The sequence below is a fragment of the Choloepus didactylus genome, chromosome 16, assembly GCF_015220235.1.
Source record: "Choloepus didactylus isolate mChoDid1 chromosome 16, mChoDid1.pri, whole genome shotgun sequence".
NCBI lineage: Eukaryota > Metazoa > Chordata > Mammalia > Pilosa > Megalonychidae > Choloepus > Choloepus didactylus.
The window spans coordinates 64475174-64493200 of record NC_051322.1 but is presented as its reverse complement, the minus strand read 5'-3'; the positions used below and the strand labels follow the sequence as shown (position 1 = coordinate 64493200).

Sequence of the window (18027 nt, the reverse complement as noted above, 5' to 3'; positions counted from 1 at the left end):
CAAATTTCTTATTTGTCAACTCTCCTATGTTGGATTTTCCTTAATCTCACCTAGCCAACCATATTTGGAAAGACTATACTACATTTTTCAAGAGTTGATTTTTGGTTTTTAAATCTGGCATGTATTATATTTCTGAAGATCATTGATATTTTAAATTCTGTAATCTAAAATCTGCCACTTTCTAGTTCTTTAAAATGGGGACAGTGGAATATCAATCTATGAGAATTATTTTGAAGATTAAATGATAAAAGGCACAGTGTGTGACATTGGAGAACCCAGTGTATGTTAGCTACTACTGATATTATTACTACTGTTATTATTGTAATCATCTTTCTGAAATTTATTCTTATATATCTCTGGCTATGTCTTGATATTGTCAGTCCTTAATTTGCTAAACTTTGAAGCCAGATGTAATATGGAATTTTTATAATAAAATATATTCAACATCTCAGTTCACTTTTTAACTTTTGAAAACATGATTCATCATCATCCTTTTGTACCCTTAAAATATAGTCTGTTTAGTTTAAACGTGTGTCTAATTTCATGGCATTACCAAATTATCTCCAAGGACAACTGCTCTTAAACCTTCCCAAACTTGATTCTTTCCAGGAAAATTATGCTTCCCATTTGAAATTGCTTAACACGTTGATAATTCTTAATATCAGAATTTGGCTGTTTCATCCTTAGTCATAACTTTAAACTGGCTGGCCCGAAATCAAACAATAAATACCAAATAATTAGGAGACCACTACTCTCCACTTCACACTCCATCTAACCATTCCAACTTTGTACTCGGTCTTCTCTCCATGGTTCTGAATGCTTAAAACTCAATTCCATAATCCAATTTAATGCCCAACTCTGACTCAGCTTAGATTCCCCATAGTATTGTACTGGGTTTGAAATAACCAGTTAATTTTAGGAAACCAAAGCCCATCTCTTATTAAGACTTGATATTGACTATGCAAAGGTATGAATCAGGGTTGATGACAAGGATCTTTATGCAGTATTGCAAATAATAAAATCAAAACTTCCGTTAATTTTTAGATTTTCTCTTCTCAGTTTTCATTTTTCAGTTATTTGTCAAAATGTATTTAAATAAATTAATTGCATGAACAAACAAGAATAAGACTATGTAAAATCTTTCAATATACTTCTGGAGATTTATGGCATATGTATCATTAACCAATAAAAATAAATTTCGGTAGAGCTAATGTATCTTTCTCTGCAATCTGAGCCTAAGTCAGATTTTGGACAGGAACAATGTAATTAAATTGTTTCATTGAAGCATTGACAAGTAAATATACCACAGGATATGTCAGAGTAAACAATGACCATCTAACCAAATTTCATAACTCATTTTTAGCCACATGTAGTGTATGTAAATAAAAATAAAAGAATGCATAATTCACTTATATACAAAAATTAGAAATTTCTTTTGTTGAAAAGAAAGCAAAAATTTAAATGTTTTTAATCTTAGTGAAAATATTTCTTTTCAAATTTTAAAAAATTTAAGATCTTTTGGGAGTGTTTCTCCAAGCATTTAAGATATTTTTCTGTTTATATTTGTGAACATAGATTTTATGGTTTGAAAATGAAATAACATATCCAATGCAAAAATCTCATTGCCTATGGTCCATGGGTAGTAACAATAAGAATAAAGGGAATATCAGATTCAGGGACTCTGCTTTAGGTGATCCCAGTGTACTATTTCTAGAAACAATCCACTGCCAATTTAGATGTCAGAGTTGAGACTTGCCTTTGGAGTGTAGTGGATTACCTAGTATTGCATTTTGTGGCTTTTTTTTAACTCCATGGAATGGGGAAGTGAAATAAAACTTATTTGGTGCTAACCACATGCCTGGAACTTTGCCTTTCTGCTCATAAATTCTGGAGTTGCTCTAATCAGGCGACTCTAGCTACCCTTATTTTACTTATGGGTAAAACCAGGCTCAGGGAATTGAGAAACATGCTCAAAGTCACACCACCAAGAAATGCAGAGAGAAAGGGGAGTCGAATTCAGTCAGTTTAATTTAAAAGCTACTTTTCATTTAAACTTGCTTTCCACCACACTATGCTATCAAAAGTTCTTTGAGATAAAAAATTTCCTTCCAAGTGAGGCGTGGAATGAATCCCTCTTGTTTGTGATACTTAAGAGGAACATGCAATGTCAGATATGATTTTTTAAAAAAATTCTAGATAATCTGTCTCATTTCTCCTATAGTCAGTGAGGACTGTTTATACTGTTTCTTGGGAAGGGTAGGGGTGCATCTTTAGAATGCGAAAGTCGTAGGAGAATACGCTGGTGTCTGCCTGTTAACAGGGCCCCAGGACTGTTCCTATTACTTCTCTGATGTTCTGGAAGAAATTAAATATTTGGTATTGATATTAGTGGCTAATGAAAATTTAATGTCCAGTTTAATTGCTATGCCATTTCATTAGGTCAAAACTTAATTTTTGGTATTTACTTCGGTGTTCTTTGATAATCCAATTGTGTTGTTTCATTAACTTGATTTAGTTGTGTTGGGAGGTCTTCAGAGACAAAAAGCCCTTAGTACCTAAAATATATTTTTCCCGAAGTGTGTAATGTATTTTTAGCACTTATTCTATCTTCCCATTTAATCCTGTTTCTACTTTATAAGAAAATGGATACATTTTCCCCTTATGTACATTTTTCTTACATATTTGATTTATATAACTCCTTCTCTAATGTGTATAGATATATTAGCATTAACTCATAATTCTTCGTATGAATTCAGAGAAAAGATTATGGAAATTCACTCAAGTCTGGAGTTAACTAGATTGTATTTATGAAACATTTAAGGCCCCCTTAACTGAAATAATACTGAAACTTCAATTGTTTGAAACGTTATAGAGGTTCTTCTAAAAAAGTTGTTTCTTATGTAATCTCTTCATAGGCTCACTTCTAAAACATGACTTAAGGAGATCTTGGTCTACTGAATTCCCATTTCTATTCTTTTGTAAAAATCAGTTTTATCTAGTAACAGTAAAATGTTTAGTCTATTTCTTGGCAGATTTACTATGAGAGATCTACATAGATACATTGAAAATCTGGCAGTGCAATTCATCATGTTGAAGAAGTAGGGATAGTTTTCAGGCAAAGAAGAATAAAGTGGGTGCAAAAAATATTTTCAGCCTTTTATATTCACTCCAAAACTAAATCTCTTTGTGTAAGACAAAGCACACTGGACTCGAAGTCAGAGGATCAAGTTACTAACTGATTTTAGGCAACTTTTGCTCTCTTGCCCTCCTGAGATTTAGGACTTTTTGGCTAAAAAAAAATAAAGAAGAAGAAGGAGAGAAAGATAATATACCTCATTGGGTTGTTGTGAGAATTAATTGAGATTCTGTTTCTGGCTGTGCTTTGTGAACATTAAAGCTTTATAAAAATGCTTCAGATGAACGTGGCTATTTATTACTAGCGGTGTAACCTGGGAACTTTATTATAAGAGTTTTAAGTGCCTAAATGCAAGTCTTTTAAACCTTTTAACTTGAATTCTAAAGTTAAACATTTTCAGTACATTTGACATCACAAATATAATTATCATTATTTACTGTGTCAAACATGTCTCCTTTCATTTAGAGTGCAGTTTATGTTTCTTTCATTGGTAAAATTTGTACATTCAGATGAAATGACAAATATTGACCATCAATGTTTATTTTTGTTAAATATTAAGTCTTCGTTGGGTTATTGTGTCTTGAAGATTGAGTTCCCTGGCATGACTGTCAAAGAAATTTTAAGCAAGGAATAATAAAGTGTCTATAATTTTAGTGGCTCTAATGAGGTCAGTTAAAATTATTTGTATTTCATAATAAAATTGGAAACTGAAGTGAACTGATTATTACATATAATCAGGAAAGAAGAGAATTTATGAGAGGGATCAGTGTGAACTGTATTTCTTTATGGCAGCTGTGCCAGTTTGAATGTATTATGTCCCCCCAAATGCCATTATCTTTGATGTAATCTTGTGTGGGCAGACCTATCAGTGTTAATTAGATTGTAACTCTTTGAGTGTTTCCATGGCGATGCGCCTCATCCACCTGTGGGTGATGACTCTGATTGGATAATTTCCATGGAGGTGTTGGCCCGCCCATTCAGGGTGGGTCTGAATTAAATTACTGGAGCACTATGTAAGATCAGACAGAAGGAGCAAGCAGCTACAGCCAAGAGGGACACTTTGAAAAACACACAGAAGCTACAGATGAGAGACAGTTTGAGGATGGCTGTTGAAAGCAGACTCTTGCTCCAGAGAAGCTAAGAGAGGACAAATGCCCCAAGAGCAACCGAGAGTGACATTTTGAAGAGGAGCTACAGCCTAGAGAGGAATATCCTGGGAGAAAGCTATTTTGAAACCGGAACTTGGAGCAGATGCTGATGTGTTACCTTGGACACTTTATGGCCTTAAGACTGTAACTGTGTAACCAAATAAACCCCCTTTTATAAAAGCCAATCCATCTCTGGTGTTTTGCATTCCGGCAGCACTAGCAAACTAGAACACCAGCATAAAGTTTTCATGAGTAGATGAAAACTTGATCCTCACTTAATGAGGTAAGCAACACAGCTAGTAACCCGTGGGGTGGGGTCAAAACCCAGTTTTTACTGAGTCCAAAATCAGGGCATGTATATTATCAAAGAAATCATTCATCTTCAGTGTGTTGAAAGACTATTATATCCCCATCCATCAGAAAAATTGTAAAGAGGTTGTTATAGTAAATTGTTTCCAGGGAAAATTTCAATTCATGAACATAAGATATTTTTGAAGCTCTACTACCATTTTTTTTTAAATATTCGTTTTATTGAGATATATTCACATACCACACAGTCATACAAAACAAATCGTACATTCGATTGTTCACAGTATCATTACGTAGTTGTACATTCTTCACCAAAATCAATCCCCGACACCCTCATTACCACACACACAAAAATAATAAGAAGAATAATTAAAGTGAAAAAGATCAAGTAAAGTAAAAAAGAACACTGGGTGCCCTTGTTTGTTTGTTTGTTTGTTTCCTTCCCCCACCTTTCCACTCATCCATCCACAAACTAGACAAAGGGGAGTGTGATCCCCATGGCCCCCCCATCCCACTGTCCCCCCTCATAAGCCACATTTTTATACAATTGTCTTCAAGATTCATGGGTTCTGGGTTGTAGTTTGATAGTTTCAGGTATCCACCACCAGCTACCCCAATTCATTAGAACCTAAAAAGGGTTGTCCAAATTGTGTGTAAAAGTGCCCACCAGAGTGACCTCTCGGCTCCTTTTGGAATCTCTCTGCCACTGAAGCTTATTTCATTTCCTTTCACATCCCCCTTTTGGTCAAGAAGATGTTCTCAATCCCACGATGCTGGGTCTAGATTCCTCCCCGGGAGTCATATTCCACGTTGCCAGGGAGATTCACTCCCCTGGGTGTCTGATCCCATGTAGGGGGGAGGGCAGCTCTACTACCATTTTTAAGCCGTTTACATCTAATAAATGAGCCTTTTCATGTCCTGATCAGTCAGTGCCTTGGTGACCATAAAATGATTGATAATAACTCTATCCAGGAAATAGTCTATTTGCATAATAAAATAATAAAATCTGAGATTACCCTTCTCAACCAGTGTGACCCTGCTCTGAATTTTTGTGATGTCTTGTACATTCAATCTCTATCCTACTTACTATTTGTTGTATAATGGATGTAAACTCATCAGTTCACTTTTTAATTGTGACCCCCTTGAAGGAACCGTCTATGACCTATTCATCTTTGTATCCTCAGTTCCAGCCCCATTTCCTGATGAATAATAGGCAATTGGTAAGTATTTAGTAAATGGATGATTGAAGGATAAAGATGATCAGGTACTTGCCCAGGGTCACATAACAAGCCAATGTTATCATTGGCTGTAAGAGCTTGTTTTTTTTAATCCTCATCTACTGACACATTATTTACTCTAGAAATATTTACTGGACATGTACTATGTGCCTTGTACTTTTTTGGATCTTAGGGATAGATCAATAAGCAAAGTAGGCAAAAAAATTCCTACCTTTGTGAAACTTGCATTCTAGTGACTAAAAGTGTATCTCCTCAAACTTTTAAATCCTTTAAAAATGAAAACGTGGCTCTTTTCTTGGAATTATGTATGATCATAATTTTAAATAGATTGCTTTAATAATTGGAAATTAAAGTACAGTTTCACAAAATACTCAAAAGTCTAAGAATGAAGCCTGGAATTTTTTAATGGGTGGTAAAAATATATTGAAAAGATTAGATTTCTCTCGATACCCATTCTTTTAAGTAATTCAGCAGAGAGGTAAAAACTATCCTTCGTTTCACAGTTTCCAACTCTCTTGTTAAATAGTGACATAAAAAATACTGCTAATAATTAAAAAGAACAAAGAGCACATGAGCAAAAATAAGATTTTATGGCATAGGATCCTATGGTTCTAAGAAAGAGAAGTCCTTTCTAGCCAGCTTAGATAAAGAGATATCTTGGCATGACCCATGAGTGCTTTTTTGTAGGTAAGTTAAAGATCAGCCTGACCTCCTCCAAGGCCACCTCTCTCTTTGGCTCAGTCTCTTTCTAGGTTCAGACCTGCTGCTTCTATCACATGTGCATGTAGCCAACGCAGTGCCTGCAAACTGTGGTTTCCATAGACTTTCCAGATCAGCCATCCAGAGCTGAGTCCATCTCTGTGGACCAGATTACATTTCTGGCAGAGAGAATCTGACTCACCTTGACTCAGTTATTCATTCAAAGCCCAGTAATCAGTAGTTAGAAGAATGGGGTTATGTGGTACATATATAAACTTCTAAGATGCCAATGGGCAGAAAAATTTACCCAAGAATAGGGTATAGGGACAGGGAGTCATTGTTGGCACCTGTATATTGTAATAGGCATATCACATATTATTGTCATTATAGGCAGATTGGCATTTATGTTTATTTGATGCTTTTTATGTGATAAATTAAAAACCTGTATTTTGATATCTCAGTTCATATCCTAAATATCAATGGAAATCCACCAATAGTCTTTTTGTTGCTACATTATAAAAATGTCAAAATGATTTATGGCATACATTTAATACACCCACTTTAAGTACCTGAATGTGATAAATTGCTAATAGAAATTTTAATTTAAAAGTCCAGTGAGGTTCACACTTTTCTAACACTACAACATTTTAATTCTGTCATTGCCAATTGCCTACTGTAAAAGACATTTTATACCAGATGTTTTAGAATATTTGGTTCCTGAGGACTTAAAACAGGATGTGAATAATTTTACTTTTTTCACATCCTCAAGTTAGTGTATCAGCCTTGATGGGGAGAGTTGGTTATGCCTCAGAGTTAAGCACGTTGCTCAGAAAGAGGACTTTGCTGCCTCCGATCAGTTCCTCCTCTGCTTTTTTTCCCAAAGCCAAGTGAAATATAGGACTTCCCATTTCAGTCCCAGCAGTCTGAAGTTTCAACCAAACACTTTTACTCAAGAATTCATGATGAGACTGCTTGATTTTTGAAACTATTAAATTACTTTTTCACCATTTTTTTTTATTATTGTGTTGTACAAAACACTGAGCTACTTGCTGGGGACCTCGTGGTGATTTTGGTTCTTTACCTAGTGCAGTGGATAGTGTTGTGGGAAGTAGGATGGGGTGGAAAAAACAGCTTCATCATTTGGTAAAATCTTGCCATCTAGCCAATGTTCCTGCTCATTTATTCGGATAGCTTTGAAGCCAACTACATAAGAGTACTTGTTTCCATTCCCATTTTAAGAACTTTGTCCTTATTAGCATAATTTTTTATTGTTCAGTTAATTGTTCTTTTGATTTTATGGAATTAATTGCTTGCTGCATTCTTGTGTCTTCCTGTAGCCTTTTGGTTTACACTACATAAAAAGAGAAATTCTTGAATCAAGAATTTGCTTTTAGTAGTATTAGAGTCTCTATACATCTGTGACGTTAAATGATAGATAAATTCACATTAAATTTTAATAATTTTTCAAAGTCAAATTTAAATCTACTGAGCTTTCATAAATTCCTCATGGCATTCTTCACTATTCCTTTGGTTTTTCCCAAAAACTTGGAGTACCAATAGGATGTATTGCTACAGCCATATTTCCTATAATTTAGCTTAAGTCAAAACCAAAAGGTTTATGTTATGTCTATTTAAAATCATTCTTAGGATGAAATCTAGACTCAGACTGAGGTGAATCTGATAGTGAGAAGATACAAAACCTCTGCTCTTGAATTTTGTATTCCTATAGAGTCGATCCCTCTGTAGAATGTAATGTAAAGTTCATCTCTATGGCATGAGGCTGCTGAAGACATTTGGACCATGCCTTAACTCAGGCTAGGACCATTTTGCAAACCCTTTTGCAGATTGAGGTCAGGAATCTTCTAGGCATCTTTAGAGCTTGAGGACTCCAGTTTGGTACAGACATGAGATGCTTTGTAGCAACCAGATCAATTCAGGAAATTAATGAGATCTCACGTTTCCTGTTGCCCTATTAAGAACTTGATTTATCCCATCTCTTTCAATCAAATAGCATTCAGTGTTAACACATGAAATGTCAACTGATACAGAGACTAAGATGTGAAATGAATGTAAGTGGGACTTTTGATTTGCCCATTCATTCATTTCCCTGACCAGGTAGAAATGTGTTTCCAGTGCCTTCTGTACACAGGTAGTGCTATCATATAGGTATTCTTCATCTGAGGGTGTGGCAGATTGTAAAAATGGTCATACAGTCTTCCCCTCCGTGTACTGATAAGGACATTACAGGTTGTCCCATCAGGAAGTGGAGTCTGAGACATCCCTGTGACTCTCATTAACAAATGTGGTATGAGCAGTCTTGAGAAGCCCTTGTTCATTGAAACATGCCCCCTTGATGCTTTCAGAACCTAGGATCCATGGGAGGAACCTTAGGCTAGCCTGCTAGATGATGAGAGGTGTGTGGCCAACCACCAGTCCTATGAGTGACCTATGAGTGAGGCCATCTGAGTATACCCCGGCTGAACTTCCAGTTGTACCTCAAGTGCATGAGCTAACCTGGCTGAGATCAGCCAAACCCAGCCCAACCCAAACTGCCGAGTAAAATTGTGAACTAAAAATGGTTTCTGTATTCAGCACTGAGGTTTAGAGTGATTTATCAAACAGAAAATGTTAACTGTTACTGAAGTAGAAAGTAATTCACCTCTAAAGTAGTTGCATAGGAAGGCAAGGCAGTATATGGCTAAATATCGTCAGGCCTAGATATTTAAGAGAATTTTCTGACAGAGAAACATTTTAAAGAGATTCTGGTACATATATGCAACACCAAATTTTCCATTTTAACCACTTTCATGTGTATAATTCAGTGATATTACTGACATTCATAATATTGTGCTGTATCATCATCCATTATCAAAACCTTTTCGTCACCCAAAACTTTTTGTACACCTTAATGTACCCATTAAGCAGTAACTCCCCTTTCTCTTCCCAGAATCTCATTCCTTTTTATAGCTGAATAATATTCCATTGCATGTATGTATTACATTTTGTTTGCCCAATCGTCTGTTGATGGACACTTGGGTTGCTTTCACCCTTTGGCTATTGTGAAAAATGCTGCTAAGAACATTAGTTTGCAAATATTCATCGGAGGCCCTGCTTTCAATTTTCAGGGTATAGACCTAGAAGTAGTATTGCTGGACCATATGGTAATTCTGTATTTACTTTTCTGAGGAGCTGCCAAAATGTTTTCCACAGTGACTGCACCATTGTACATTCCCACCAACAATGTACAAGGATGCCTATTTCTCTACATTCTCACAAACACTTGTTATTTTCTGTTTTTTTTTTTTTTAATAATAGTCATCCTAGTGAGTGTAACACTGAATCTCATTGTGGTTTTGATTTGCATTTCCCATGTGACTAATGATATTGAGCATCTTTTCACATGCTTTTTGGCTGTTTGTATATCTTCTTTAGAGGAATGTCTATTCAAGTCCTGTTCCCATTTTTAAATTGAATTGTCTTTTTGTGGTCAATTTGTAGTAGTTCTTTCTACATTCTGGATTCTGAACCCTTATAAGATAAACCATTTCCAAATATTTTCTCCCATTATGTTGGGTTTTTTTTTTTTTCATTTTCTTGATAATATCCTTTGATGAACAAAAGTTTTTCATTTTGATAAAGTACAAGTTCTGTATTTTGAAACTTTTAGGAAGATGGGAGAAGTTGAGGAAGACGAGTTTAGTGTTAAACTCAATTTTTTTAAAACAAAATAAGATTTGGGTAAATACAAGTAAGCAGAAAGGACACTGTAGGTGAGAATATGAATTTCATCACAGCTGAGACTGAAGGAGAGTGGGATGTCAATGTAAAATTTCACTTTGCTCTTAATTTGATGAAATATTTTAAGTGTTGCCATACCTCTACCAGATTACTAGCCTTACCTCTAACAAGGACATTGCAAGACAGCCCCATTAACAGATCTTAGATAGTATTATGTGCCTTCCCTTTATGCTAGTCCATTGTGACTCTGGTTTTAAGTCCAGATCAAAAGAAGAGTTGAATTATAATGCCATATTTGAATGAAGCCTAAGAAATGTATTTTTGGAAATGCAAATATTTCTTGTTTTTACTAAATTAATCTCTACAGTCATTAAAATGTGTTTTTATTTTACTAAGTTTACAAGTTAGAAATAAATCAAACAGAAGAATCAACTGGGTTGTTGCATTACTCTTTTCCTAGCTCTTCTATCACATGGGACACAAAATATCTCCTATTCTATTTGAAATAATAAACAGATAATTGTGTTTTTAAGAATATGACAAGATTGTGCCAAATTGAGAGTTGTTACACTAATTACTGATCATGATATATCTAATTGAAATTCATGCCATAGTGTATCTTGTTAATAGCACATGCATGTGAGTTAAAATTTCAACTAATAACTAATGTGATTTTCCTCTCTACTGCATTGCAGTGTGCTAGTTAACTCCTATTTCTCCTTCAGACTGCGGTCAAAGAACCCTTCCTCAGGGAATCCTAATCTGCAGCCTTAGTCTGTTCCAATTTTACTATGGGCTTTCATAGAACTGTGCTCATTTTCCTTATGGAAATCTTTTCATGTTATATTAGCACTTTCATTGAGCATTTTCTGTCTTTCCATTGAATTGTCAGCTCCTTGAGAGTAATAACCAATATATTGAGGCTCACCATTTTATCCTCAGCGTGCTGCTCAGTGTTTGTCATCTAGTATGTACCAAATAAGTATTTGTTGAAAGGATGAGTTGATAAAGAGATTGCTCCTTTAATCATAAGGTCTTGATTTAATCATAAGGTCTCAATTTAAATGCTAACCATGAAAAATGCTCAAGTGAATTTATTCCAGGCAGAGGGAATAGCTAGATCCTAGATGAGAAAGGGTTTAATAGAATCGAGAAATGTAAAGACCAGGTGAAACTGAAGCTTGGTGGGCCACAAGGAGAAATGAGTTTGGGGCTGGAATCAGGGAACAAATATTATAGGGCCTTATAGGTCATGGTAACGAATTTAGATTTTGTTCTAGGTGCAATGGAAAGAGAGTGGAGGGTTTAAAGCAGGGTGGTGATATAATATATGTTAAGGTCATCCTTGCTACTGTGCAATAAATGGATTAGTGGTGGACAGGAGTAAAAAGTAGGTGTTAGGTTAGAAGACTTTAAAGTAAGTCTGGATGAGGCAAGAATTTGAACTCTTTTAGGGTTAGTGTGCTGTGGATGTGGAGATGGAGGAAAACAATGGATGAATTTGTGGTGTTACCTGAAGAATGTTTAGGATGTGTTTGATGGATGAGAGAAAAGAGGAATTAAAGTAATCCTCAGATTTCTGGCCTGAGCAACTAACAGAATGTAGGAAACCTGTGAAAGGGGTGTTGGCGAGGGGGCGGCATTGGTGGAGAGAAGGAGAAAACACAGTCCTGCGAAACATTTCAGTGAGACATTAAAAGTAAAATGATAAAAATTGGTATACCATGCAAGCACAAATCAAAAGAAAGCTAGAATGGCCTTCTTAATATCAAAAAAGTAGATTTTAGAACCATCTTACCAGGGAAAATAGAGACATTTCATAATAGTAAAAAGAGGTCAGTTAATCAAAAGTACATAATAACCTTAAATGTGTAGTTACCTACTAATAGAGCCTCACATCACAAGAAGCCAAACTTGATAGAACTAAAAGGAAAAATACACAAATCTACAACCACAGTTGTATATTTCAACACTCCTGACTCAGTAACTGCTAGAAGAGGTAGAGAGAAAGTCAGTAAGGGTATAGAAGACTTGAACAAAGCTATCATATAACGTGACTTGGTCAACATTTATAGAATACTTCATCCAACACAACAGAATATATGCCCAGAACATTCATCAGGAGAGTCCATAGGTTGGACTATAAAATAACGCTCAATAAATTTAAGAGCAACTGGCAATCTCCTATATTACCACTGGAAATGCAAAATGGTACAGCTTCTTTGGAAACCAGTTTTTACAGTTTCTGATAAAGTGAAGCAAACACTTACCATTTGGGCCAGCAATCCCACTAACAAGATACTTCTCCAAGAGAAATGAAAACATAGGTTTACACGAAGACTCGTTTTCAGATGTTCTTGGCAGCTTTATTTATAATAGTCAAAAGTTGGAAACACCCCAAATGTCCTTCAATTGGTGAATAGATAAACAAATTGTGGAATATGAATACAATGAAATGCTGCTCAGCTATAAAAGAGAAAAGATTACTGATTTACACCACAACATGGTTACATCTCAAAATCATTTTGCTAATTGGAAGAAGCCAAACACAAAACCCTGCATGCTGTATGATTCCATTTATATGAAATTCTAGAAAAGGTAAAACTATAGCACGACAGTGGTGTCTAGGAACTGCCTGAGGGGTGAACGTATTGATGGCCAGTGGGCCCAAGAGAACTTTCTGTGGTACGAAATATATTCTAAAACTTGATTGAAATGGTATTTTGACAAGGCTATATTTTTTAAAAATATTAAATTGTATGGTGAATTTTATTGTATGCAAGTGATATTTAAATGACATTCAGATAGAAATGCTTGGTCCACTGAGACCATGAGCATGATCCATTATGTATTTACAATACCAAGTTATTTCTAATTTTATTACTTGTTCTCCAGAACTTAAAAGCTCTTGATTACTTAAAACATTGTAGAGTGAAAAATATTTGGCAAATACAATTGCTTAAAACAACATTGGGCTAGCACAAGCAACAAAAGAGAAAATAGATAAATGGGAACTCCTCAAGCTTAGAAGTTTCTGCACCTCAAAGGAATTTCTCAAAAAGGTAAAGAGGCAGCCAACTCAATGGGAAAAAATTTTTGGAAACCATGTATCTGACAAAAGACTGATATCTTGCATATACAAAGAAATCCTACAACTCAATGACAATAGTACAGACAGCCCAATTATAAAATGGGCAAAAGATATGAAAAGACAGTTCTCTGAAGAGGAAATACAAATGGCCAAGAAACACATGAAAAAATGTTCAGCTTCACTAGCTATTAGAGAGATGCAAATTAAGACCACAATGAGATACCATCTAACACTGGTTAGAATGGCTGCCATTAAACAAACAGGAAACTACAAATGCTGGAGGGGATGTGGAGAAATTGGAACTCTTATTCATTGTTGGTGGGACTGTATAATGGTTCAGCCACTCTGGAAGTCAGTCTGGCAGTTCCTTAGAAAACTAGATATAGAGCTACCATTCGATCCAGCGATTGCACTTCTCGGTATATACCCGGAAGATCGGAAAGCAGTGACACGAACAGATATCTGCACGCCAATGTTCATAGCAGCATTATTCACAATTGCCAAGAGATGGAAACAACCCAAATGTCCTTCAACAGATGAGTGGATAAATAAAATGTGGTATATACACACGATGGAATACTACGCGGCAGTAAGAAGGAACGATCTCGTGAAACATATGACAACATGGATGAACCTTGAAGACATAATGCTGAGCGAAATAAGCCAGGCACAAAAAGAGAAATATTATATGCTACCACTAATGTGAACTTTGAAAAATGTAAAACAAATGGTTTATAATGTAGAATGTAGGGGAACTAGCAGTAGAGAGCAATTAAGGAAGGGGGAACAATAATCCAAGAAGAACAGATAAGCTATTTAACGTTCTGGGGATGCCCAGAAATGACTATGGTCTGTTAATTTCTGATGGATGTAGTAGGAACAAGTTCACTGAAATGTTGCTATATTATGTAACTTTCTTGGGGTAAAGTAGGAACATGTTGGAAGTTAAGCAGTTATCTTAGGTTAGTTGTCTTTTTCTTACTCCCTTGTTATGGTCTCTTTGAAATGTTCTTTTATTGTATGTTTGTTTTCTTTTTAACTTTTTTTTTCATACAGTTGATTTAAAAAAGAAGGGAAAGTTAAAAAAAAAAAAAAAAGAAAAAAGACAAACAAGGAAAAAAAAAAAAAGATGTAGTGCCCCCTTGGGGAGCCTGTGGAGAATGCAGGGGTATTCGCCTACCCCACCTCCATGGTTGCTAACATGACCACAGACGTAGGGGACTGGTGGTTTGATGGGTTGAGCCCTCTACCATAAGTTTTACCCTTGGGAAGATGGTTGCTGCAAAGGAGAGGCTAGGCCTCCCTGTATTTGTGCCTAAGAGTCTCCTCCTGAATGCCTCTTTGTTGCTCAGATGTGGCCCTCTCTCTCTGGCTAAGCCAACTTGAAAGGTGAAATCACTGCCCTCCCCCCTACGTGGGATCAGACACCCAGGGAAGTGAATCTCCCTGGCAATGTGGAATGTGACTCCCGGGGAGGAATGTAGACCTGGCATCGTGGGATGGAGAACATCTTCTTGACCGGGGGGGTGGGATGTGAAAGGAAATGAAATAAGCTTCAGTGGCAGAGAGATTCCAAAACGAGCCGAGGGATCACTCTGGTGGGCACTCTTACGCACACTTTAGACAACCCTTTTTAGGTTCTAAAGAATTGGGGTAGCTGGTGGTGGATACCTGAAACTATTAAACTACAACCCAGAACCCATGAATCTCGAAGACAGTTGTATAATAATGTAGCTTATGAGGGGTGACAAGGGGATTGGGAAAGCCATAAGGACCACACTCCACTTTGTCTAGTTTATGGATGGATGTGTAGAAACGTAGGGGAAGGAAGCAAACAGACAAAGGTACCCAGTGTTCTTTTTTACTTCAATTGCTCTTTTTCACTCTAATTATTATTCTTGTTATTTTTGTGTGTGTGCTAATGAAGGTGTCAGGGATTGATTTAGGTGATGAATGTACAACTATGTAATGGTACTGTAAACAATCGAAAGTACAATTTGTTTTGTATGACTGCGTGGTATGTGAATATATCTCAATAAAATGAAGATAAAAAAAAAAAAAAAACAACATTGGGCTACATGCATAAAGAAAATATCAGTGAAAAATTGTTTTCAAAATGTATACTTAATTGACTACTACCTTCTCATTTTATTACATAATTCTTAGAATCAAGGAATGTCCTATAGTGGTAAATTATAGAAGGTTCTTGTGCCTGTTTCTATATTCTGATTACTATTTTCAACTATTGAACTTCATCGGTACAGTATTTTCCCCAGATGACTTGTTGGTCTGCTCTGGTTTTTCAAGGACAGCTTAAAACCTGTCTTCAATATCTGTATGAAAACTATCAATTTTGGAAACCATGAGTGTCTTCATGGGCTGATTTTAAAGTGTTTGTGGTCTGCAGAATGGGGGGTATTTTAAATTGAAGTTGCTCGAGATCAATCATGAGGAACGCTCTACTATTCTTTGCAAGAGCTGTAAGGGTGAATGACACACTGTCACACCCCCAGACTTGGAGTACTTGAGTTCTTTGCTGTAGTTCCATCTCCTTGTGAGTGACTGAGTGCTTCCAAACATGAATATAAAGTCCAGCAACTGGTAAAATGAAAATGATGAACTAGCATACTACTTCTAAATATGTCATTTTTCTTATGGTTAATGCAGATTGGTCCTGCACAAGTGATTCCCATTTTATGAGAATATTAATTTCATATACTTATAAATTTATAATGAGGAATCTCACTTCATTTCTGCACATTAAAAATGATGTTTTTGTTATTTATAATTGACTGCATAGTCCTCAGCTAAGTCATAAGGAAAAGTGATTGATGACATTGGTTTTTAAAAACATTTTTCTTTTATGGAAGTTGGCAGAGTTAATAAACATTTTTTTTTAATTGTATCAAGCATTATTTACTCAAAAAAAATTATCCGTCCTGAAATTCTGTTATTAAAGCTGTTGTGAAGGTTATTTTAATATTAGCACCCAGAAAGACTTCTTTAAATTTCATAAAACACAGTAGTTACAAGGGGGTTAAATTTTTGGTAATTTTTCACTTCCCTTAAACCACATCTAAGAATCATGATTGACCCTTCTTTTTGAATCTTGTGAGTTTTCTTTTTCCAGTGACATTCATATATATGTATATGTGTATATATATATGTGTGTCATTAGGGTTTCCACTGATCGTTTTTTAAAAGCTCAGAAAGGGCAACTTTAATTCATTATAAGTGAGGGCACGAATGAATTAAACTAATAGCTTTTGATTGCATTTACAAGAGAGAGAGTGACAAGGGAACTTGGGCATGTTGATTACATAGTTCCACATTTGACAAATCTGTTGGCTTTATATATTTGCCTCCTACTCAGTTTTGCTACTGCTTTGGCTGAGAAGAGTCAGAGTGTGCTGTGGGGGTGTGATCAAGAGAACAAGAGAATTACAACTCTTGAGATGATGACAGAATCTGTCATTTACTGCGCTATAATAAAAAATAAATATCTTTAATTAAAAGAACAAACCTTTAAAAAGTAGATCCTACATACCTGTTCTAAATGCATCTAGAAAGGAGAAAAGGAGCTTATCAAATAGGCGTCTTTCTCCTTATTTGGAGTTGTTATGGTCACTTCCTTTAGCCCACCAGCTCAAATGACGTAAATAGCTGTAAACACAGTGGGAGGAAGGAACAGTGGAAATATAAACAGTTACACAACATCTCACTCTGGCTTTCTTCTAACTGCCTCCTTTCAGAGTATGCTGTATTTAGGGGGGAAACCAGCCCCCTCGGACCTTCCGGTATGCTCCCATAATGTTTTTGAAAGCAATTCTTCTGGAATTTAATTAATGCTTGATAATTGAATTCTTAAAGGAAAATGTGGGTAGCAAAGAAATGGTTGAAGGTAGAAGGGAGAGAAGAAACGGGCTGGATCAAGGTCCTTCAGGGGGTGGGGGTGGGGGTTTGAGACCTGAGACTTGGTGGTTGCATTGGCCTCAGATTGAAGAGGAATATCTCTTCTGATATGACCATCAGGAAAAAGGCTAAGATGTAAATGGAGGAATAGGAGATGCTGAAATTTCCTCCACGTGCTGCCTGTTCTATTTCTGAACTTCAAATGTTGTTTTCTCATTTAGGAACTTTCAATGACTATTGCCTAAAGTATGTAATCCAAATGGGGATTTAATCACACAAATGGACAAAGTCTCATCACTTTTTTCTTATCCTCACTTAATCCTCTTGCTTGAAATGCTGCATTCTAAATACACCAAGTAGCTTTGTGCATCTCTCTAACTTGTGTTCCTGTAAATTTCTATCAAAATCTTCAGGACCCAGTTGACATGTTTCCACATTTCTGTAATATTCTATGATAGCCACCTATAAGAGGTAAAATTAGTGTCTCCTCCTAGGATCTGGCCTCTGGTTTATTTGTATGCCATAATAAAGCTTGCTCATGTACTAGTTTTATCCATTTTGAACCCCAAAACTATGCTGTGCCCTACTTTGTCTTCTAATTCTTGTATTCTTAGTACTTGTTGTCATGTAACATGATTAGAGTCCCACTAAATGTTTAAATTTGAATATACAGAAGAAAATAATTTAAGACAATATTCCCCTTACATTTATAAAGCACAAAAATGCATTAAGCTATGTAATATAAGATACTATTAC

At 35.8% G+C, this 18027-nt stretch overlaps 1 protein-coding gene across 6 annotated transcripts in view; it reads left to right on the top strand.

The window, feature by feature from the left end:
• Window positions 1-18027, top strand: part of DLGAP1 (DLG associated protein 1) — a 945880-nt gene that overhangs the window by 120199 nt on the left and 807654 nt on the right. The window lies entirely within an intron of this gene.